This window comes from Rhipicephalus microplus, chromosome X, assembly GCF_043290135.1.
Source record: "Rhipicephalus microplus isolate Deutch F79 chromosome X, USDA_Rmic, whole genome shotgun sequence".
Taxonomy (NCBI): domain Eukaryota; kingdom Metazoa; phylum Arthropoda; class Arachnida; order Ixodida; family Ixodidae; genus Rhipicephalus; species Rhipicephalus microplus.
The window spans coordinates 355,204,465-355,229,503 of record NC_134710.1 but is presented as its reverse complement, the minus strand read 5'-3'; the positions used below and the strand labels follow the sequence as shown (position 1 = coordinate 355,229,503).

Genomic DNA, 25,039 nt, shown 5'->3' with positions numbered 1-25,039 from the left:
TGGGCTACAGTTGCATCCAGTCGCCTGACGATTTCTCCATTGTTGCCCTTGGCTTCGATGAGCAGACCCAGTACCCTGATCCTGTCGACTATTAGTATGGTTTTTCCATCGGCTGTTCTTAACTGTATTTCTTCTCTATGAGCAAGACCTTGCAGGCAGTTGCCTGGTTTACGACCTCTACAAGTAGGTCTGTACAGCAACAGCTCTGATTTTTCCGCAGAGCAGGCTAGCCCAGTACCTTCCAGATACCGCTCGACCGTTTCGACTGCTGTTTGAAGCGTTTCCTATATTTCGCAATCACTTCCACTTCTCACCCATAGGGTGATGTCGTCTGCATATATCGTATAATTCAGTCCTTCGATTGCTTGGAGTTTGGTTGGCAGTCCAATTAGAGCCAGATTGAATAACATAGGTGATAATACCGAGCGTTGCGGCGTACCTGCCCTGCCCATCTCAATTTCCTTTGAAACTAGGTCCCCTATCGTGATTTTTGCCTTCCTTCCCGTCAGGAAATTACGCACGTAATTGTACGTTCGTTGTCCCCGATCTAGATTGTTTACCCTTTTTAGCACCGTTGCATGGGTTACATTATCAAAGGCCTTCTTGAGGTCGGACCATAGAATGGCCTTTGTCGCTGTTCCCGGATTATCTATATTCTGATGTTTTATTTGTAGCATTGCGCCTTGCGTTGAGAGGTTCCTTCTGAACTCTATCATTGTGGGTGGTAGCGCATCCCGGTCCTCTAGATAGGTAGTTATTCTCTCCAGAATCATGTGCTCCATGAGTTTTCCCGCACGAGATGTGAGAGATATGGGTCTCAAGTCCTCAATCTGCACTCGCTTGCTTGGCTTGGGTATTAACACGATTTTTGCCGTCTTCCATTGTTGCGAAATCTGTCCTGCCTTCCATGATTTGTTAAGGAATTCAGTTACTTTAGTTATGGACTCTTCATCCGAATTGCGTAGCGTTTTGTTAGTTATGCCATCTGGTCCAGGTGCTGATCTAGTATTGAGTTTTTGCAAGACGGCCCTCACTTCTGCCTCCCCGATCTCGTTGTCTAAGTCATCATTTGCCAGCCCTGTGTAATCAGGGTGTGTAACGGGAAGCGCTTGAGAGATGTATGTTTTCTTGATTTCATTCAGGAAAGCCTGCTCTGTACCTTGATGTTTTTGTATTAACCGATTAATATTGTGCCTTTCTGCCAACTTGTTTCCGTCCGGATTTAACAAATGTCTAAGGATGGTCCACGTTTTCGCCATTCCTATCTGGTTGTCCATGTCATTGCACTTTTCCTCCCACTGTTGTCTCCACAGCTGCTGGGCGTATTGCTCTATATCTCTGTTCAATTTAGCTATCTTTCTACGAAGTGTCCGGTTGTGCCTTTGGTTTTTCCACCTCCATTGTAAACCTTCCTTAGCCTCCCATATGTGGAGAAGCTTATTGTCTACATACTCTAGCTGCGTCTCCGGTGGCACCATTCGCGTAGCGGCCTCCACGTCTCGTTTTAACTTTTCGGTCCATTCCCCAATACTCCGTATCATTTCGTCGGGCTCCTCTCTGATGTTTCGGAACTGGTCCCAATCGACAAGTTTAAGTTGTCTGCCTTTTGCCTTCCGCGGCCCTGCCCTCACTGTTATTTCAGGTATAAAATTATCGCTTCCCAAATCATGTTGCGTAATGGTCCGTTGCGTGTCCAGTACATTTTTGGTGAACGTCAAATCTGGCATGGTATCCACGCAAACGCTAGTACCTGTTCTTGTAGGAATGGATGGATCGGTCACGAGCGTCAGGCCCTCCTCCTGTGCGTCCAACCACAAGTTCCTGCCTTTGTGGGTTTCGATCCTGTATCCCCATGCACCGTGTGGGGCGTTGAAATCTCCTCCAATCACTAGCACCCGGTTGCCCGTTATAGCGAGGGTTTTTCGAAACAGCGTGCGGAATGTGTGCTTTCTGCATTTAGGACTGCTGTTAATATTCATTACAAAAAGACTGTCCTCTGTTTTTCGCGTGGGTATGAGTTCGAGGAGAATGTGATTTATTGCCTTGATTTTTGTGTCATGTTGCACCACCGCGTGATTTCGCTTAACCAACGTTGCTAATACCTTTGTCTCCCCATCAGCACTGCCGAATGACTTATATTCCGGCAGTTTGACCAGCCCGTGCGTTTTGTGCACCATTATACCATCCGGGGTGCTGGTGTCTTTAGGATGTTGTTGCAAAATGTATCATTTTCGATTATATCCTCCACAATTCCATTGCCGAATCACGTAGCAATTTTGTCTGTCCATGGCGGCGTTACAGGCGCTCTAATCCCTCGGTGGGCACCGAGGTCCTAACGTACGGTTTAAAAGACGTCTTAACTGGGCCCCTTGACTGCGATCCCCATATTGCCAGCTTGGCGTCGAAATCAGCCACCATTTGCTGCACTTTCTGCAATATCGTCTTGCCTAGCTCCTCAATTTTGGCCTCTATGTTTGCCTCAAATCTAACTTCTTGTTGTTCGAGCTTAGTTTGCAGTTTTCTTTCAGTTTGTTTCATTTCGGCTTTCATGGTGTTTGCGAATTCCTCCTGTCTTTCTTGTGGTGTGGCCACTGCTTTTGGTTTCTTTACCACACTTTTAATCGGAGCGTTCTCTAGTTTACGTTTAGCAGGGGTGAGGGCTGCTATCTCTTCCTCCATTGCTGCGCCTTTTTCCTCCATAATAACTTGTGAGGTTTCCTCGTTGCGTGTAACCCCTCCGTTTTGCAGGAAATCACTTTCTTCTCTGAGTTTTCTAATCTCATTCATAAATGCAACATTGTTTTGCGTGATCTGCGCCAATTCGTTTTCTAGCGCCTTAATTCTACATTGAAAAGCTGCCTCTGCCACCGCGCGCGCCCCGGAAGCTACATCTGCCCAGCTCACCTGGAAGGGTCCCGCGGTGCCATGGACGCCGCTCGGTCCTTTTGAGCTTTGGGATCCTCCTCCCTCCTTTGATCGGGGAGACCGGGTATTGCCGGTCTTGGGTCTAGACCTCGATCTCGACCTCGAGCTAGATCTCGATCTGGACCTCGATCTAGATCTCGACATAGATGTGGTGGTAGTAAACGCAGAGCGGTTTTCATTTTGTGCTTGAAGCTTGGTGAAGGCTTCTGGTCCTCATGCGTCCCGCGTCCGATGTTCCGATCGTTGACCTGACTCGCCCCATCTTTGCCAGTGAAGTGCATTCACTTCCGTCTCGTAGTAAAGTGCTTCTTCTTCCTACCGTCGGGCTCGTTCCCAGCGGCGTCGTTTCACTAGGTACGGTACCTTAAATCTGGCCTGGCAATGGTGATCTGCCGTCGGGTGGTCTTTGCCACACAGCTGGCACTTCACTTCGCACTCGTGCTCCTGCGGTGGGTTGTCAGTGCCACACCCTCGGCATATTCTGCTATTCGGGCTCGGGCAGACGTCAGCTGTGTGACCAAGGCATCCACACTGGTAGCACACGTCTATTTTCTTGCAGTATAGTGAGCACTTGACCAGTGCTCTTCCATAGCTCACATAACTTGGAACGCGATGCCCATCAAAGAGGACGATGACGTTCGTGGTGTTTCCCATCCTCTTGGCCATGAGGACTGTTGGATTTTTCGGGGTTACCAGCATTTCCACGATCTCTCTTGGAGACATGTCCTGCGTTACTCGTCGGATCACCCCTTTAGATGTATCTTCCAAAGCTGACTCGTACGCATTGGCTTCGAAGTGTTTTGACCCAAATCTTCAGTTGAGCGATGGTTCTGCATTTTTCGGCGCGCTCCTCTGATGGTGTGCTGACCACTAGAATGTTCTGTTTATAGTTGGCACATACCGTGTCTTCTTCCATTTCATTCCTAGGTATTTTAGCGGCGTTGGCGACGCAGCATTCTAGACGATTGATCCCGTAGTCTGTGACCTTGAAGCCGTCACGTGGGCGCACAATCATCTTGTAATCTTTCTTCGGCAGACGGGGCATCCTGCTCGCGGCCACAAATTGTCTTGCTCTCTGTCTCTTCCTCCACCTATTACTGACCGCGTTCTCGCTTGAGAGGGGCGTTTCTTGGTCCTTGGCTTCATGCGTTGTGGTTTCTTTGTTGGCTTGTCCTCTTCTGTTCACAAGGCGCCAACTTGCTTCTTTCTCATATTCTTGTTGCGTGATATCTTCGCCGTCCACGCTCATCGTAGCCATCCTGTAACATTAACCCCATAAAACGCCGCCTTGAAGGGGATCAAGACGCTAGCGTCCATGGGCTAGGCCAAGCGCATTATGCACAGCAGCAGGAGGCAACGGCGTCGTGCGTTCGTCGGCGTTACAGAAATGTGGTCAATGTGCCAAAAATTAAGCGTCCACCTACTTGAGAGTGCTATCGCGGGGTTCCGTGGAACTTCCACTTTCTTCACTGTAAGAAGGCGTCCGTCAATTCTTCAATTTCACGCTGAGAATCACTGAAAATCTGCGGAACCGACGCGACCTGCATGTCTGCCTTGTTTTTGAGAGCAAAAATTATTACAGAAGACTCTAAAACCTTTACCTCTTAGGCTGCATGCCATTAGGATTCGAGTCAAAACCAATAATAACATGCCAATGAATAATCTGACACTCGCCGCATATGATACTCAAAACGTTGTTGGAAAGGGAGTGCGACGTTGACATGGGAGAAAATCTGTGTGAATTCAATCAGAAAGGGTATTTTCGATATTTTAGATAAATAATCATATTTGAAATTTCCCTACACGGTGATTTCATTCCCGACACCGTTCACCCTAATCCGAAAAGATAGCTTGGTGGAGTCACTCTAAGAATGTGTTTCTCACACGACAGCTTTCGGATTTAGCCTTCTGTATGCCTTCTTGATCCTACCTTTTCATTCAGGAAAACATGCTCGATCCGTTAGTGCAGGAAACAAGGCACCTTTTCCCTGTTCGACCGATAATATCTTTGACACCGCGGCCCAAGACACGATCGTTCTTTTCGTTCCTGCGTAGATTTTAAAATCTCAGGGTGTTTCAGTGTACATATGGCGCCGTCGACCTTCACAGTAAATCAGAAGGCAGCTGTCACACGCTGGTTTTAAACGTGGCAAGGCACGGCAGTAACAGGATGAGAGGAATTTGGCTTGTTCGTGACCCCTCTCGATACGCAGCGCCGCTTGTGGCATCTGAGTGCAGTCATCACATGTGCGGCCACCCACACTCGTACGGAATGTGCGCGCTCAGCACACTAGGTGGTATATTTCTAGACACTGTAACATTATGGTTCAAAAATGATGACAATGATGATGAAAGGCAAAGATGAAGGCGCTGCACCGTTCTTATTGCCAGAGCAACAACAGGCGTATGCCACGTTCTGCGGGATAGCCGTGGTCGTACAGCGGTTAGTACCTTGCGTTGTGGCTGAAATAACCCAGGTTCGACTCCTGGTCACGGCAAATTTTTTTTTTCTTTTTTAGTGAAAATGGGGGCCTAGTGATCTTTTTGTATTGTCGCAAAGAACTCAGAAATCTTGATTTTTTCATTTCACTCGCAAACTTCTGGCACCATAAACATCATTACCGTGTACCCAAGCTTCATTATTGGTTTGTTATTTTGTTTGTTTTCTGAATCAAAACTTGCGTGTAGAATCTGCCTTTGATTACTCCTTCATTTCGAGAAAGTTTTCAATAGGTTCAGCATCATTTTGAACGCATACCTACCGCAGGAAACGATAGGGCAATGCTGAGGTAATATCACGGATGGTTTGTACTTCCCATAACAGCCTGATCAATAACCACAGCGTCTGGTAAGTTTCGAACAATAATTCAAGCTTGCGGAATTCACAATACTGTTAATTTCTCTCTCTCTCGCTCCTGTGCTTGTTTGTGTGTTTGTGTGTTCATCTCTCTCCATCCGCACGGCCATTATGGCTGCCTCTGTGTTCAGGCCACATTGTTTTGTGTTTGTGTGTTTCTCTCTCTGAATCTCCATCACCATCGTCATTATTACTGCGGCTTTTACCGTGGAATTCAGTGGACTAATTAAACCACCTTTTTGTCTAAAGGACGGTTAGGGAACATGCCGCTCGGACGGCGCATTTTTCGGATAGAGCCACCTTTCAAGATGCACAATCTCAATTTCCCATCACACGATGCCCCACTCCGATGTTGCGTCTACCACTGTGAAAAACTCCGACATTCCCACATGCTTATTTTGGGAAACCTTAAAATTGAAGTTATTGTTCCTTCATCACTTTTCCGTTGATATATAGCATGCTCTGAAAGTTTTCTGCAGCTAGAGTTGCTCTGCAATATCTCAGAGATTGGAGGTGAAGCAAACTTTATGAAACTCTCTCTGTTTTGCAATGTCTCCGTGATCAGCCCAACTTTTATCAGGTGACGGCAACAAGTGATGACATAATCTTGTTGCGCCATGTTCTAACGTCACAATGACGTCAAGAAAGTTTATCTCTGACATCATGTGGTCGTCATATGGTGAAGTAATAAAACGACCATCCCATTCTCCCTTTCTCTCTCTTGTGTGTGTGTGTGGGTTCGTGTGTTTCACTCTCCCTCCATCCACATCGTTATTATGGCTATTGTTTTTACCGTGAAATTTTGTGGAGCATAGTAAAGCACCTTTTCGCTTTTAGAGACGAGGCGGGTAGCTTCCCGTGAGGCCCAATCTCATTTTGCCATCACGCGATACCACACCCCGATATTGCGTCTACTAGTGTAAAAAATTTGGATATTCCTTCATGCATTTTTCTTAGACTACTTGAATATAAAGTGCTTCCTTTATAACCTTTCTGTCGATACACTGATCGTCTTACATCACCCTCCGAAAGTTTTCTGCAGCTTGCGTGGCCATGCACTATCTCAAAGATCGGAGGTAATGCAAGGGTTATGGACTTCTTCTTGTTATGCACTGCCTTCGAGATAAGCCCACCTTTTATCTTGTGATGAAGTCATGTGAGAACATGATCTAGTTTCGCCATTTCTAACGTCAGAATGACGTCCTGAGAATTTATCTTTGGCATCATGTGGACGTCTTATCGAGAAGTAATTCAAATTACCGTCTAATTCTCTCTCTCTCTCCTGTGTGTGTGTTCACGTGTTTGACTCTCTCTCTCCATCCACATCGTCATTATGGCTGCTGTTTTTACTATGAAAAATTGTGCAGGATGGTAAACCGCCTTTTCGTTTATAAGGAGGAGGCGGGCACGTGCCCTTCTCATTGCGTGTTTGATGAATAGGGCTTGCTGCTCGTGACACACAACTTTATTAAGACCAGGAAACGATGGTACACTCTAATATTGCGCCTACCACTGTGCAAAAGTTGGAGATTCCCTCATGCATTGGCGCAGAACTCCGTCTGGGCATTCGGGCCTCGTTTTTTTCAGCTCAAGCAGCGTGAGAGTGGCGACACGATTACAGTCTCTAGAAATATACTGCCTAGTATGCCGAGCGCGGGCTAGGAGATGGCCCTGCAGCTGATGACTGCCGGCAGCGCCCTCATGGTGCGCTGCTGTGCGAGTGGGTGCATTTGCGTTCAAATATTGCTCTCTACAAGCGCTGCAAAGCCTGCAGGAGGTGGGGCCGCGCGAGGCCTACTATTAGTTTTCTGCAATTTCGGGGTGTTTTTTTACATATTGCTCTATTGTATAGGAATTTACTCGATTGCTTTCACAGAAGTGGTGCTTTGCAATACCAAAGGAAGATCATTATCGTGGCATACATTTCGCCATCCGCTACTGCCTGAATTAAAAAAATACGCAGATCCCACGTAACTTGGGAATAAATGCTATGCAACATGATCCTGTTGTAATTTTTTTAATGAGTGAGACATTAGGATGTGGCCCTAATTATATGCAAGAATTTGGATAGTCAACACTGAAACCAGCATTGGCTTTTCACGAACATTTGGCTCTTCGTGCAAATTACTTCAAAGACGCTAAGTTAAGGGGGTGATTGTGAGGGAACCAAGACGTAGGCGATACGATAGATAAATAGATAGATAGATGGATAGATAGATAGGCAGACAGACAGACAGACAGAAAGATAGACTTACAAACGGGCGAACGGACAGGCAGACAGACGCACAGAAGGATGGATGGACGGACGCACGGACGAACGGATGGACGGACGCACGGACAGATGCACGGACAGACAGACGGATGGATGGACGCACGGACGGACGGACGGATGGGTACGGAGTGACGGATGAACGGACGGATGGACGCACAGATGGATGAACGGATGCACAGACAGACGGATGGACGCACGGACATACGATCGGCGGTACACAGACAGACAGATGAACGGATGGACAGATAGACGGACGAATGGACAGACAGACGGATGAACGGATGGACAGAAGGACGGATCGATCGATAGACAGACGGATGAACGGATGGACAGATGGGTGGACGGGGGTCAGACAGACAAATAAACGGATGGACAGAAAGAGGGATGGACGCACGGACTGACGGACTGATGTACACGGAGAGACAGATGAACGAATGGACAGATGGACGGACGGATGGACAGACAGGCGGATGAACGGATGGACAGATGGACGGACGGATAGACAGACAGATGAATGAATGGATGGAAGGATGGACGGACGCACGGAAAAACGGATGGACAGATGCACGAACGGTTGCACGGACAGACAGACAGACAGACGGATGGACGGAAGGACGAATGGATAAGGAGAGACGGATGAACGGATGGACAGAGAGACACATGGACGCATGGATGGACGGACAGATGTACACGGACAAACAGATGAACGGATGGACATATATATATATATATATATATATATATATATATATATATATATATATATATATATATATATATATATATATATATATATATATATATGCATATATGCTCAAAGTGGTGGAAGTACGCAAAAAATTATTTTTAAAAACATTTCGCAATATAACCACCAGTTATTTTTTATAATGTGCTTTGTTTTTGAGAGCAAAAATTATCACAGAAGACCCTAAAACCTTTACCTCTTAGACTGCATTCCATTAGGATTCGAGTAAAAACTAATAATAACATGCGAATGAGTAATGGAATAACGGAATGCAGGCGCTCAGCCCAATAGGTAGTATATTTCTAGACACTGTAACACGATGGTTCAAAAATGACGACGATGATGATGAAAGGCAAAGATGAAAGCGCTGCACCGTTCTTATTGCCAGAGCAACAACAATCATAATTCTTCGTCCTGCGGGATAGCCGTGATCGTACAGCGGTTAGTACCGTGCGTTGTGGCCGCAATAACCCAGGTTCGACTCCTGGTCTCGGCAAATTTTTTTTTCTTTTTTTAGAGAGATTGGGGTCCTGGTGATCATTTTGCATTGTCGCAAAAAACTCCCAAATGTTGATTTTTTCGTTTCACCCGCAAACTTCTGGCACCACAAACATCATTACCGTGTTCCCAAGCTTTATTATTGGTTTGTTTTTTTGTTTGTTTTGTCAATCAAAACTTGCGTGTAGAATCTGCCTTTGATTACTCCTTCATTTTGAGAAAGTTTTCAATAGGTTCAGCCTCTGTTTGAACGAATACCTACCGCAGGAAACGATAGGGCAATGCTGAGGTACTATCAAGGATGGTTTGTACGGCCCATAACCGCCTGATCAATAACCACAGCGTCTGGTAAGTTTCGATCAATAGTTCAGGCTTGCGGAATTCACAATATAGTTAATTTCTCTCTCTCTCTCGCTCCTGTGTTTGTGTTAGTGTTTGTGTGTTCACCTCTCCATCCGCACGGCCTATATGGCTGCCTCTGTGATCAGCCCAACTTGTTTTGTGTTTGTGTGTTTCTCTCTCTGAATCTCCATCACTATCGTCATTTATACTGCGGTTTTTACCGTGGAATTTAGTGAACTATTGTAAACCACCTTTTTGTCTAAAGGACGGTTAGGGAACATGACGCTCCGATGGCGGATTTTTTGGATAGAGCTACCTTTCAAGACGCACAATCTCATTTTCCCATCACACGATGCCCCACTTCGATATGGCATCTACCACGGTGAAAAACTCCGACATTCCCACATGCTTATTTTGGGAAACCTTGAAATGGAAGTTAGTGTTCCTTCGTCGCTTTTCCGTTTATATACAGCATGCTCTGAAAGTTTTCGGCAGCTGGAGTACTCTGCAATATCTCAGAGATCGGAGGTAAAGCAAACTTTATGGAACTCTCTCTGTTTTGCAATGCCTCCGTGATCAGCTCACCTTTTATCATGTGACGGCAACATGTGATGACATAATCTTGTTGCGCCATGTTCTAACGTCACAATGACGTCAAGAAAGTTTATCTGTGACATCATGTGGACGTCATATGGTGAAGTAATAAAATGACCATCCCATTCTCCCTTTCTCTCTCCTGTGTGTGTGTGTGGGTTCGTGTATTTCACTCTCTCTCCATCACATCGTCATTATGGCTGTTTTTTTACCGTGAAATTTTGTGGAGCATAAAGAAGCACCTTTTTGTTTATATAGACGAGGTGGGTTGCTTCCCGTGATGCCCAATCTCATTTGGCCATCACGCGATACCACACGCCGATATTGCGTCTACTAGTGGTAAAAATTCCGATATTCCTGCTTGCATTGTTCTTAGACTACTTGATTTTGAAGTTAATTATTATAATCTTTCTGTCGATACACTGATCGTCTTACATCACCCTCCGAAAGTTTTCTGCAGCTTGCGTGGCCATGCACTATCTCAAAGATCGGAGGTAATGCAAGGGTTATGGACTTCTCCTTGTTATGCACAGCCTTCGAGATAAGCCCACCTTTTATCTTGTGATGAAGTCATGTGAAAACATGATCTAGTTACGCCAGTTATAACGTCAGAACGACGTCATGAAAATTGATCTCTGGCATCTTGTGGACGTCATATCTTGAAGTAATTCAAATTACCGTCTAATTCTCTCTCTCTCTCCTGTGTGTGTGTGTTTACGTGTTTCACTCTCTTTCCATCCACATCGTCATCATGGCTGCTGTTTTTACTATGAAAAATTGTGCAGGATGGTAAACCACCTTTTCGTTTATAAGGACGAGGCGGGCACGTGCCCTTCTCATTGCGTGTTTGCTGAATAGGGCTTGCTGCCCGTGACACACAACTTTATTTAGACCAGGAAACGATGCTACACTCTAATATTGCGCCTACCGACGTGCAAAAGTTGGAGATTCCCACATGCATTGGCGCAGAACTCCGTCTGGGCATTCGGGCCTCGTTTTTTTCAGCTCAAGCAGCGTGAGAGTGGCGACACGATTACAGTCTCTAGAAATATACTGCCTAGTATTCTGAGCGCTGGCTAGGAGATGGCCCCGCCGCTGATGACTGCCAGCAGCGCCCTCATGGTGCGCTGCTGTGCGAGTGGGTGCATTTTCGTTCAAATTTTGCTCTATACAAGCGCTGCAAAGCCTGCAGGAGGTGGTGCCGCGCGAGGCCTACTATTAGTTTTCTGCATTTCCGGGGTGTTGTTTTACATATTGCTCTATTGTATAGGAACTACTCGATTGCTTTCACAGTAGTGGTGCTCTGCAATACAAAAGGAAGACCATTATAGTGGCATACTTTTCGCCATTCGCTACTGCCCGCAATAAAAAAAATACGCAGATCCCACGTAACTTGGGAATAAATGCTATGCAAAATGACCCTGTTGTAATTTTTTTATTGAGTGAGACATTAGGATGTGGCACTAATTATGTGCAAGAAATTGGAAAGTCAACAATGGAACCAGCATTGGCTTTTCACGAACATTTAGCTCTTCGTGCAAATTACTTCAAAGACGCTAAGTTAAGAGGGTGATCGTGAGGGCACCCAGACGTAGGCGATACGATAGATAAATAGATAGATGGATAGATAGATAGGCAGACAGACAGACAGACAGAAAGATAGACTTACAAACGGACAGGCAGACAGACGCACAGAAGGATGGATGGACGGACGCACGGACGAACGGATGGACGGACGCACGGACAGATGCACGGACAGACAGACGGACAGATGGACGCACGGACAGACAAATGGACGGAAGGACGCACGGACGGACGGATGGATGAGTACGGAGTGACGGATGAACGGATGGACAGATGGACGGACGGATGGACGGACAGATGGATGAGCGGATGCACAGAAAGAGGGATGGACGCACGGATGGACGGGCGGATGTACACGGAGAGACAGATGAACGAATGGACAGATGGACGGACGGATGGACAGACAGGCGGATGAACGGATGGACAGATGGACGGACGGATAGACAGACAGATGAATGAACGGATAGATGGATGGACGGACGCACGGAAAAACGGATGGACAGATGCACGGACGGATGCACGGACAGACGGACAGACAGGCGGATGGACGGAAGGACAAATAGATGAGGAGAGACGGATGAACGGTTGGACAGATGGACGGACGGATGGAAAGACAGAGAGATGGACGCACGCATGGACGGACAGATGTACACGGACAGACAGATGAACGGATGGACATATATATATATATATATATATATGTATATATATATATGCATATATGCTCAAAGTGGTTGAAGTACGCAAAAAATTATTTTTAAAAACATTTGGCAATATAACCACCAGTTATTTTTCATATTGTGCTTTGTTTTTGAGAGCAAAAATTATCACAGAAGACCCTAAAACCTTTACCTCTTAGACTGCATTCCATTAGGATTCGAGTAAAAACTAATAATAACATGCGATTGAGTAATGGAATAACGGAATGCAGGCGCTCAGCCCACTAGGTAGTATATTTCTAGACACTGTAACACGATGGTTCAAAAATGACGACGATGATGATGATAGGCAAAGATGAAAGCGCTGCACCGTTCTTATTGCCAGAGCAACAACAGTCGTATTCTTCGTCCTGCGGGATAGCCGTGATCGTACAGCGGTTAGTACCTTGCGTTGTGGCCGCAATAACCCAGGTTCGACTCCTGGTCACGGCAAATTTTTTTTCTTTTTTTAGAGAGATTGGGGTCCTGGTGATCATTTTGCATTGTCGCAAAGAACTCCCAAATGTTGATTTTTTCGTTTCACCCGCAAACTTCCGGCACCATAAACATCATTGCCGTATTCCCAAGCTTTATTATTGGTTTGTTTTTTTGTTTGTTTTGTCAATCAAAACTTGCGTGTAGAACCTGCCTTTGATTACTCTTTCATTTTGAGAAAGTTTTCAATAGGTTCAGCCTCTGTTTGAACGAATACCTACCGCAGGAAACGATAGGGCAATGCTGAGGTACTATCAAGGATGGTTTGTACGGCCCATAACAGCCTGATCAATAACCACAGCGTCTGGTAAGTCTCGATCAATAGTTCAGGCTTGCGGAATTCACAATACTGTTAATTTCTCTCTCTCTCTCGCTCCTGTGTTTGTGTGTGTGTTTGTGTTTTCACCTCTCCATCCGCACGGCCATTATGGCTGCCTCTGTGATCAGCCCACCTTGTTTTGTGTTTGTGTGTTTCTCTCTCTGAATCTCCATCACTATCGTCATTTATACTGCGGTTTTTACCTTGGAATTTAGTGAACTATTGTAAACCACCTTTTTGTCTAATGGACGGTTAGGGAACATGCCGCTCCGACGGCGGATTTTTCGGATAGAGCAACCTTTCAAGACGCACATTCTCATTTTCCCATCACACGATGCCCCACTCCGATATTGCGTCTACCACGGTGAAAAACTCCGACATTCCCACATGGTTATTTTGGGAATTCTTGAAATGGAAGTTAGTGTTCCTTCATCACTTTTCCGTTTATATACAGCATGCTCTGAAAGTTTTCTGCAGCTATGGTTGCTCTGCAATATCTCAGAGATCGGAGGTAAAGCAAACTTTATGGAATTCTCTCTGTTTTGCAATGCCTCCGTGATCAGCTCACCTTTTATCATGTGACGGCAAAATGTGATGACATAATCTTGTTGCGCCATGTTCTAACGTCACAATGACGTCAAGAAAGTTTATCTGTGACATTATGTGGACGTCATATGGTGAAGTAATAAAATGACCGTCCCATTCTCCCTTTCTCTCTCCTGTGTGTGTGTGTGGGTTCGTGTGTTTCACTCTCTCTCCATCACATCGTCATTATGGCTGTTTTTTTTACCGTGAAACTTTGTGGAGCATAGTAAAGCATCTTTTCGTTTATATAGACGAGGCGGGTAGCATCCCGTGACGCCCAATCTCAATTGGGTATCACGCGATACCACACGCCGATAATGCGTCTACTAGTGTTAAAAATTCCGATATTCCTGCATGCATTGTTCTTAGACTACTTGATTTTGAAGTTAATTATTATAATCTTTCTGTCGATACACTGATCATCTTACATCACCCTCCCAAAGTTTTCTGCAGCTTGCGTGGCCATGCACTATCTCAAAGATCGGAGGTAATGCAAGGGTTATGGACTTCTCCTTGTTATGCACTGCCTTCGAGATAAGCCCACCTTTTATCTTGTGATGAAGTCAAGTGATAACATGATCTAGTTACGCCATTTCTAACGTCCCAATGACGTCTTGAAAATTTATCTCTGGCAACATGTGGACGTCACATCGTGAAGTAATTCAAATTTCCGTCTAATTCTCTCTCTCCTGTGTGTGTGTGTTCACGTGTTTCCCTCTCTCTCCATCCACATCGTCATTATGGCTGCTGTTTTTACTATGAAAAATTGTGCAGGACGGTAAACCACCTTTTCGTTTATAAGGACGAGGCGGGCACGTGCCCTTCTCATTGCGTGTTTGATGAATAGGGCTTGCTGCCCGTGACACACAACATTATTTAGACCAGGAAACGATGCTACACTCTAATATTGCGCCTTCCACTGTGCAAAAGTTGGAGATTCTCTCATGCATTGGCGCAGACCTCCGTCTGGGCATTCGGGCCTCGTTTTTTTCAGCTCAAGCAGCGTGAGAGTGGCGACACGATTACAGTCTCTAGAAATATACTGCCTAGTATTCTGAGCGCTGGCTAGGAGATTGCCCCGCAGCTGATGACTGCCGGCAGCGCCCTCATGGTGCGCTGCTGTGCGAGTGGGTGCATTTGCGTTCAAATATTGCTCTCTACAAGCGCTGCAAAGCCTGCAGGAGGTGGTGCCGCGCGAGGCCTACTATTAGTTTTCTGCATTTCCGGGGTGTTTTTTTACATATTGCTCTATTGTATAGAAACTACTCGATTGCTTTCACAGTAGTGGTGCTTTGCAATACCAAAGGAATATCATTATAGTGGCATACTTTTCGCCATCCGCTACTGCCCGCAATAAAAAAATACGCAGATCCCACGTAACTTGGGAATAAGTGCTATGCAAAATGACCCTGTTGTAATTTTTTTAATGAGTGAGACATTAGGATGTGGCACTAATTATATGCAAGAAATTGGAAAGTCAACAATGGAACCAGCATTGGCTTTTCACGAACATTTGGCTCTTCGTGCAAATTACTTCAAAGACGCTAAGTTAAGAGGGTGATCGTGAGGGCACCCAGACGTAGGCGATACGATAGATAAATAGATAGATAGATGGATAGATAGATAGGCAGACAGACAGACAGACAGACAGACAGAAAGATAGACTTACAAACGGACAGGCAGACAGACGCACAGAAGGATGGATGGACGGACGCACGGACGAACGGATGGACGGACGCACGGACAGATGCACGGACAGACAGACGGACAGATGGACGCACGGACAGACAAATGGACGGAAGGACGCACGGACGGATGGATGGATGAGTACGGAGTGACGGATGAACGGATGGACAGATGGACGGACGGATGGACGGACAGATGGATGAGCGGATGCACAGACAGATGGATGGACGCACGGACATACGAACGGATGTACAGAGACAGACAGATTAACGGATGGACAGATGGACGGACGAATGGACAGACAGACGGATGAACGGATGGACACAAGGACGGATCGATCGACAGACAGACGGATGAACGGATGGACAGATGGACGGACGGGGGGTCAGACAGGCGAATAAACAGATGGACAGAAAGAGGGATGGACGCACGGACGGATGTACACGGAGAGACAGATGAACGAGTGGACAGATGGACGGACGGATGGACAGACAGGCGGATGAACGGATGGACAGATGGACGGACGGATAGACAGACAGATGAATGAACGGATAGATGGATGGACGGACGCACGGAAAAACGGATGGACAGATGCACGGACGGATGCACGGACAGACGGACAGACAGGCGGATGGACGGAAGGACAAATAGATGAGGAGAGACGGATGAACGGTTGGACAGATGGACGGACGGATGGAAAGACAGAGAGATGGACGCACGCATGGATGGACAGATGTACACGGACAGACAGATGAACGGATGGACATATATATATATATATGTATATATATATATGCATATATGCTCAAAGTGGTTGAAGTACGCAAAAAATTATTTTTAAAAACATTCGGCAATATAACCACCAGTTATTTTTCATATTGTGCTTTGTTTTTGAGAGCAAAAATTATCATAGAAGACCCTAAAACCTTTACCTCTTAGACTGCATTCCATTAGGATTCGAGTAAAAACTAATAATAACATGCGAATGAGTAATGGAATAACGGAATGCAGGCGCTCAGCCCACTAGGTAGTATATTTCTAGACACTGTAACACGATGGTTCAAAAATGACCACGATGATGATGATAGGCAAAGATGAAAGCGCTGCACCGTTCTTATTGCCAGAGCAAGAACAGTCGTATTCTTCGTCCTGCGGGATAGCCGTGATCGTACAGCGGTTAGTACCTTGCGTTGTGGCCGCAATAACCCAGGTTCGACTCCTGGTCACGGCAAATTTTTTTTTCTTTTTTTAGAGAGATTGGGGTCCTGGTGATCATTTTGCATTGTCGCAAAGAACTCCCAAATGTTGATTTTTTCGTTTCACCAGCAAACTTCCGCCACCATAAACATCATTGCCGTATTCCCAAGCTTTATTATTGGTTTGTTTTTTTTTGTTTGTTTTGTCAATCAAAACTTGCGTGTAGAATCTGCCTTTGATTACTCCTTCATTTTGAGAAAGTTTTCAATAGGTTCAGCTTCTGTTTGAACGTATACCTACCGCAGGAAACGATAGGGCAATGCTGAGGTACTATCAAGGATGGTTTGTACGGCCCATAACAGCCTGATCAATAACCACAGCGTCTGGTAAGTTTCGATCAAACTTTCGATCAGGCTTGCGGAATTCACAATACTGTTAATTTCTCTCTCTCTCTCGCTCCTGTGTTTGTGTGTGTGTTTGTGTTTTCACCTCTCCATCCGCACGGCCATTATGGCTGCCTCTGTGATCAGCCCACCTTGTTTTGTGTTTGTGTGTTTCTCTCTCTGAATCTCCATCACTATCGTCATTTATACTGCGGTTTTTACCTTGGAATTTATTGAACTATTGTAAACCACCTTTTTGTCTAATGGACGGTTAGGGAACATGCCGCTCCGACGGCGGATTTTTCGGATAGAGCTACCTTTCAAGACGCAATATCTCATTTTCCCATCACACGATGCCCCACTCCGATATTGCGTCTACCACTGTGAAAAACTCCGACATTCCCACATGCTTATTTTGGGAAACCTTGAAATGGAAGTTAGTGTTCCTTCATCACTTTTACGTTTATAAACAGCATGCTCTGAAAGTTTCCTGCAGCTAGAGTTGCTCTGCAATATCTCAGAGATCGGAGGTAAAGCAAACTTTATGGAACTCTCTCTGTTTTGCAATGCCTCCGTGATCAGCTCACCTTTTATCATGTGACGGCAAAATGTGATGACATAATCTTGTTGCGCCATGTTCTAACGTCACAATGACGTCAAGAAAGTTTATCTGTGACATTATGTGGACGTCATATGGTGAAGAATTAAAATGACCGTCCCATTCTCCCTTTCTCTTTCCTGTGTGTGTGTGTGGCTTCGTGTGTTTCACTCTCTCTCTCCATCACATTGTCATTATGGATGTTCTTTTCACCATGAAATTTTGTGGAGCATAGTAAAGCACCTTTTCGTTTATATAGACGAGGCGGGTAGGTTCGCGTGACGGCCAATCTCATTTGGCCATCACGCGATACCACACGCCGATATTGCGTCTACTAGTGTAAAAAATTCCGATATTCCTGCATGCATTGTTCTTAGAGTACCTGATTTTGAAGTTATTTCTTTATAATCTTTCTGTCGATACACTGATCATCCTACATCACCCTCTGAAAGTTTTCTGCAGCTTGCGTGGCCATGCACTATCTCAAAGATCGGAGGTAATGCAAGCGTTATGGACTTCTCTTTGTTATGCACTGCCTTCGAGATCAGCCCACCTTTTATCTTATGATGAAGTCATGTGAGAACATGATCTAGTTTCGCCATTTCTAACGTCAGAATGACGTCCTGAGAATTTATCTTTGGCATCATGTGGACGTCTTATCGAGAAGTAATTCAAATTACCGTCTAATTCTCTCTCTCTTTCCTGTGTGTGTGATCACGTGTTTGACTCTCTCTCTCCATCCACATCGTCATTATGGCTGCTGTTTTTACTATGAAAAATTGTGCAGGATGGTAAACCGCCTTTTCGTTTATATGGACGAGGCGGGCACGTGCCCCTCTCATTGCGTGTTTGATGAATAGGGCTTGCTGCCCGTGACGCACCATTTTATTTAGACCAGGAAACGATGCTACACTCTATTATGGCGCCTACCACTGTGCAAAAGTTGGAGATTCCCTCATGCATTGGCGCAGAACTCCGTCTGGGCATTCGGGCCTCGTTTTTTTTTCAGCTCAAGCAGCGTGAGAGTGGCGACACGATTACAGTGTCTAGAAATATACTGCCTAGTATGCTGAGCGCGGGCTAGGAGATGGCCCCGCAGCTGATGACTGCCGCAGCGCCCTCATGGTGTGCTTCTGTGTGAGTGGGTGAATTCGCGTTCAATCCTTGCTCTCCGCAAGCGCTGCAAAGCCTGCACAAGGCGGTGCCGCGCGAGGCCAACTATTGTTTTCTGCGATTTCGGGGTGTTTTTTTACATATTGCTCTATTGTATTAGAACTTCTCGATTGCTTTCACAGGAGTGGCGCTTTGCAATACCAAATGAAGATCATTTCGCCATCCGCTACTGCCCGCAATAAAAAAAACGCAGATTCCACGTAACTTGGGAATAAATGCTATGCAACATTACTCGGTTTTAATTTTTTAATAAGTGAGACATTATGATGTGGCTCTAATTATATGCTAGAAATTGGATAGTAAACACGGGAACCAGCATTGACTTTTCACGAACATTTGGCTCTTCTTGCAAAGTATTCCGAAGACGCTAAGTTAAGGGGGTGATCGTGAGGGCACCCAGACGTAGGCGATACGATAGATAAATAGATAGATAGATTTATAGATAGATAGGCAGACAGACAGACAGACAGAAACATAGACTTACAAACGGACGAACGGACAGGCAGACAGACGCACAGAAGGATGGATAGACAGACGCACGGACGAACGGTTTGACGTACGCACGGACAGATGCACGGACAGAGGGACGGACAGATGAACGCACGGACAGACAGACAGACGGAAGGACGCACGGACGGACGGACGGATGGATACGGAGTGACGGATGGACGGATGGACAGATGGACGGATGGATGGACAGACAGATGCATGAACGAATGAACAGATGGATGGATCGATCGACAGACAGACAGATGAACGGATGGATGGATAGACGGACGCACGGACAAACGAATGAACGGACGCATGGACGGATGCACGGAGAGACGGGCGGACGAATGGACGTGCGGAGAGATAGACAGAGGGAAGGACGCACGGACGGACGGACGGATTGTTAGGGAGAGACGGATGAACAGATGGACAGATGGATGGACGGGGGGACAGACAGACGGATGAACCGATGAACAGAAAGAGAGATGGACGCACGGACGGACGGGGGATGTACACGGAGAGACAGGTGAACGAATGGACAGATGGACGGACGGATGGACAGACAGACGGATGAACGGATGGACAGATGGACGGAAGGATAGACAGACAGATGAATGAATGGTTGGATGGATGGACGGACGCACGGACGAACGGATGGATGCATGCACTGATAGATGCACGGACAGATGGACAGACAGACGGATGGATGGACGGACGGATGGATAAGGAGAGATGAATGAATGGATGGACAGATGGACGGACGGATGAACGGATGGACAAATATTTTAGCGTATATATATATAAATAAATGTATATATATATATATATATGTATATATATATATATATATATATATATATATATATATATATATATATATATATATATATATATATATATATATATATATATATATATATATATATATATATATATATATATATAGTGGGAGTAATAATTCAATGCGCCAGTTAGTCTTCGTGAAGGTATGGGATATGGCACAACGGGAGCGTTGTCAACAAGGATAAATATATTTATTTCCCAACAGTTTCGGGAGGGGACCTCCCTTCATCAGGGGATGAGTTATATATAGATAAATGCTCAAAGTGGTTGAAGTACGCAAAAAATTATTTTTAAAAACAATTGGCAATATATTCAGCAGTTATTTTTTAAAATGTGCTTTGTTTTTGAGGAGGAGGAGGAGGAAAGAACCTTATTCAGAGTCCGGCGAGTAGATGGGGTGGGCGATTAGCCCCGCCTATGTTACGGCCAGGAGTCCTTGAATCCTGGCGGCTTCCTCGGCCCGCTGGACGGCCAACATTTGGTCTTCGAGGACGGAACTGAGCATTGCGGCTTCCCAGCGCGCGCGAAGGCTGTCAGTAGAGGCCGCATACTTGTTATGAGTACTAATCCCTCTACATTCCGATAACATATGCTCCAGAGTGGCTCTGGAGTCGCAATGCTTGTACCTGTACGTTTTGTATATATCAGGATATATAATGTGCGATAGTGCAGGATTCCGATATGTCCTACTTTGTAACTGCCGCCATTCGACAGACTGTCTTTTTGTTAATTTTGGGTGAGGGGTCGGGAAGATGCCCCTCTGTAATCTATAATGTTTTGTTATTTCATTGTATCTGGTCATCTGTCTTCCCACTCCTACTCGTCTGCCACGCCGTAATCACCGGAGGAGGTTGGGGCGGCACTTGAGAGGGCAGCTCGGTCAGTGAGCCCTCGAACTGCGTCTTGTACAGCCACGTTATTGCTGTCCCCCGCGATGGCAAGAGCAGGTGTCCATATAATATATGTATTTCTGGGGCTTGTTCGACACCCTCCTTTGAGGATACGTAGTGCCTCCGGGGAGATGCGGCCGTTGGCAAAGTTTGTCACTGCCGTTTGAAAGTCACTGACTATCACGGTTGCGTTTGAGCTACAGCGAGCGCTATGGCTACCTCTTCCGCTGTCTCGGTACTTGTATGCGTATCGTTGCGCATGTCGTACAGCATTTGTTGCCATCGATTACGGCTGCGATAAACCCCGTTTGCGCTTGTATCAAGCAGCGTCTACGAAAACTGCGTCCTTGTCATTACCGAACATTTTTGTATTTGTTTTGCTCTTGTCTCTCGTCTAGCTTTATTGTGTTCGGGGTGCATGTTTTTTGGCAAGGGTGGTATCATCATTGTTTCCCTGATGTCTTTTGGGATGTCCACCTTAACGCCGTGTTGCGTGTGATACGTCATGCCTAGTCGCTCTAGAATATGTCTTTCTGCTCGTGTCTTAGAGAGACGTTCATATTGCGCTGTACGCTACGCCTCAATGAGCTCATCTATTGTATTGTGCAGGCCTAGCTATAACAGTTTGTCGGTGCTTGTGCTAATTGGTAACCCTATAGCTAGTTTGAATATTTTTTGAATGAGGCAGTCAAGCTTCATCTTTTCCGCGACTTGCCATTTTAAGTATGGCGCTACGTATACTATTCTGCTTATCACGAGTGCCTGTATCAACCTTATTGTATTTTCCTCCCTCATGCAACTGTGCTTAGTTGCTATCTTTTTTATGAGTCTCATTATTTGGGCTACAGTTGCATCCAGTCGCCTGAGGATTTCTCTATTGTTGCCCTTGGCTTCGATGAGCAGACAAGTACCCTGATCCTGTCGACTATGGGTGTGGTTTTTCCATCGGCTGTTCTTAACTGTATTTCTTCTCTATGAGCAAGACCTTGGAGGCAGTTGCCTGGTTTACGACCTCTACGAGAAGGTCTGTACAGCAACAGCTCTGATTTTTCCGCAGAGCAGCCTATCCCAGTACTTTCCAGATACCGCTCGACCGTTTCGACTGCTGTTTGAAGCGTTTCCTCTATTTCGCCATTACTACCACTTCTCACCCATAAGGTGATGTCGTCTGCATATTTAGTATGATTCAGTCCTTCGATTGCTTGGAGTTTGGTTGGCAGTCAAATTAGAGCCAGATTGAATAACATAGGTGATAATACCGAGTCTTGCGGCGTACCTGCACTGCCCATCTTAATTTCCTTTGAAACTAGGTCCCCTATCATGGTCTTTGCCTTCCTTCCCGTCTGGAAATTACGCACGTAATTGTACGTCCCTTGTCCCCGATCTAGATCGTTTACCCTTTTAGCACCGTTGCATGGGTTACATTATCAAAGGCCTTCTTGAGGTCTGACCCTTGAATGGCCTTTGTCGCTGTTCCCGGATTATCTATATTCTGATGTTTTAACTGTAGCATTGCGTCTTGCGTTGAGAGGTTCCTCTTAAACCCTATTATTGTTGGTGATAGTGCATCCCGGTCCTCGAGATAGGTAGTTATCCTCTCCAGAATCACGTGTTCCACGAGTTTCCCCACGCAAGATGTGAGAGATATGGGTCTCAAGTCTGCAATCTGCACTCGCTTGCCTGGCTTGGGTATTAACACGATTTTTGCCGTCTTCCATTGTTGCGAAATCTCTCCTGCCTTCCATGATATGTTAAGGAATTCAGTTAGCTTAGTTATGGACTCGTCATCCGAATTGCGTAGCGTTTTCTTAGTTATGCCATCTGGTCCAGGTGTTGATCTAGTATTGAGTTTTTGCAAGACGGCCCTCACTTCTGCCTCCCCGATCTCGTTGTCTAAGTCATCATTTGCCAGCCCTGTGTAATCAGGGTGTGTAACGGGAAGCGCTTGAGAGATGTATGTTTTCTTGATTTCATTCAGGAAACCCTGCTCTGTACCTTGATGTTTTTGTATTAACCGATTAATATTGTGCCTTTCTGCCAACTTATTTCCGTCCGGATTTAACAAATGTCTAAGGATGGTCCATGTTTTCGCCATTGCTATCTGGTTGTCCATGTCATTGCACTTTTCCTCCCACTGTTGTCTGCACAGCTGTTAGGCGTATTGCTCTTTATCTCTGTTCAATTTAGCTATCTTTCTACGAAGTGTCCAGTTGTGCCTTTGGTTTTTCCACCTCCATTGTATACCTTCCTTATCTTCCCACATGTGGAGCAGCTTATTGTCTACATACTCTGGCTGCGCCTCCAGTGGCACCGTTTGCGTAGCGGCCTCCACGTCTTGTTTTAACTTTTCGGTCCATTCCTCAATACTCCGTATCATTTCGTCGGGCTCCTCTCTGATGTTTCAGAACTTGTCCCAATCGACAAGTTTAGTTTGTCTGCCTTTTGCCTACCGCGACCCTGCCTTCACCGTTATTTCAAGTATAAAATGATCGCTTTCCAAATCATGTTGCGTATTGGTCCATTGCGTGTCCAGTATATTTTTGGTGAACGTCAAATCTGGCGTGGCATCCGCGCAAAAGCTAGTACCTGTTCTAGTAGGAATGGATGGATCGGTCACGAGCGTCAGGCCCTCCTCCTGTGCGTCCAACCACAAGTTCCTGCCTTTCTGGGTTTTGATTCTGTATCCCCATGCACCGTGTGGGGCGTTGAAATCTCGTCCAATCACTAGCGCCCGGTTGCCCGTTATAGCGAGGGTTTTTCAAAACAGCGTGCGGAATGTGCTTTCTGTATTTAGATCTGCTGTAAATATTCAATACAAAAACACTGTCCTCTGTTTTTCGCGTGGGTATGAGTTCGAGGAGAATGTGATTTATTGCCTTGATTTTCGTGTCATGTTTCACCACCACGTGATTTCGCTTAACCAACGTTGCTAATACCTTTGTCTCCCCATCAGCATTGCCGAATGACTTATATCCCGGCAGTTTGACCAGCCCGTGCGTTTCTTGCACCTATATACCATCCGGGGTGCTGGTGTCTTTAGGATGTTGTTGCAAAATGTATCGTTTTCGATTATATCCTCGACAATTCCATTGCCAAATTGGTAGCTATTTTGTCTGTCCATGGCGGCGTTACAGGCTCTCTAATCCCTCGGTGGGTACCGAGGTCCTAGCGTACGGTTTAAAAGACGTCTTAACTGGGCCCCCACCACTTGACTGCGATCCCCATATTGCTAGCTTGGCGTCGAAATCAGCCAACATTTGCTGCACTTTCTGCAATATCGTCTTGCCTAGCTCCTCGATTTTGGCCTCTATGTTTGCCTCAAATCTAACTTCTTGTTGGTCGAGCTTAGTTTGCAATTTTCTTTCAATTTGTTCCATTTTGGTTTTCGTGGTGTTTGCGAATTCCTCCTGTCTTTCTTGTGGCACGCCACTGCTTTTGGTTTCTTCACCACGCTTTTAATCGGAGCGTTCTCTGGTTTACGTTTAACAGGGGCGAGGGCTGCTACCTCTTCCTCCATTGCTGCGCTTTTTTCCTCCATTATAACTTGTGAGGTTTCCTCGTTGCGTGTAACCCCTTTGTTTTTCAGAAAATCATTTTCTTCCCTGAGTTTTCTTATCTCATTCATAAATGCAACAATGTTCTGCCTGATCTGCGCCAATTTGTTCTCTAGCGCCTTAATCCTACATTGAAAAGCAGCCTCTGCCTCCGCGCGCGCCCCGGAAGCTACATCTGCCCAGCTCACCTGGAAGGGTCCCGCGGTGCCACGGACGCCGTTCGGTCCTTTTGAGCTTTGGGATCCTCCTCCCTTCTTTTATCGGGGAGACCCGGTATTGCTGGTCTTGGGTCTAGACCTCGATCTGGACCTC

General features: G+C 45.8%; 2 non-coding genes across 2 annotated transcripts; both read left to right on the top strand.

Moving 5' to 3' along the window:
* The first annotated feature begins 12,896 nt into the window (after positions 1 to 12,896).
* On the top strand, positions 12,897 to 12,968 carry TRNAH-GUG (transfer RNA histidin (anticodon GUG)). The gene has a single exon. It is a non-coding gene; the product is annotated as a tRNA-His (tRNA).
* Positions 12,969 to 16,759: 3,791 nt separating this feature from the next.
* On the top strand, positions 16,760 to 16,831 carry TRNAH-GUG (transfer RNA histidin (anticodon GUG)). Its single transcript has one exon. It is a non-coding gene; the product is annotated as a tRNA-His (tRNA).
* Positions 16,832 to 25,039: the final 8,208 nt, after the last annotated feature.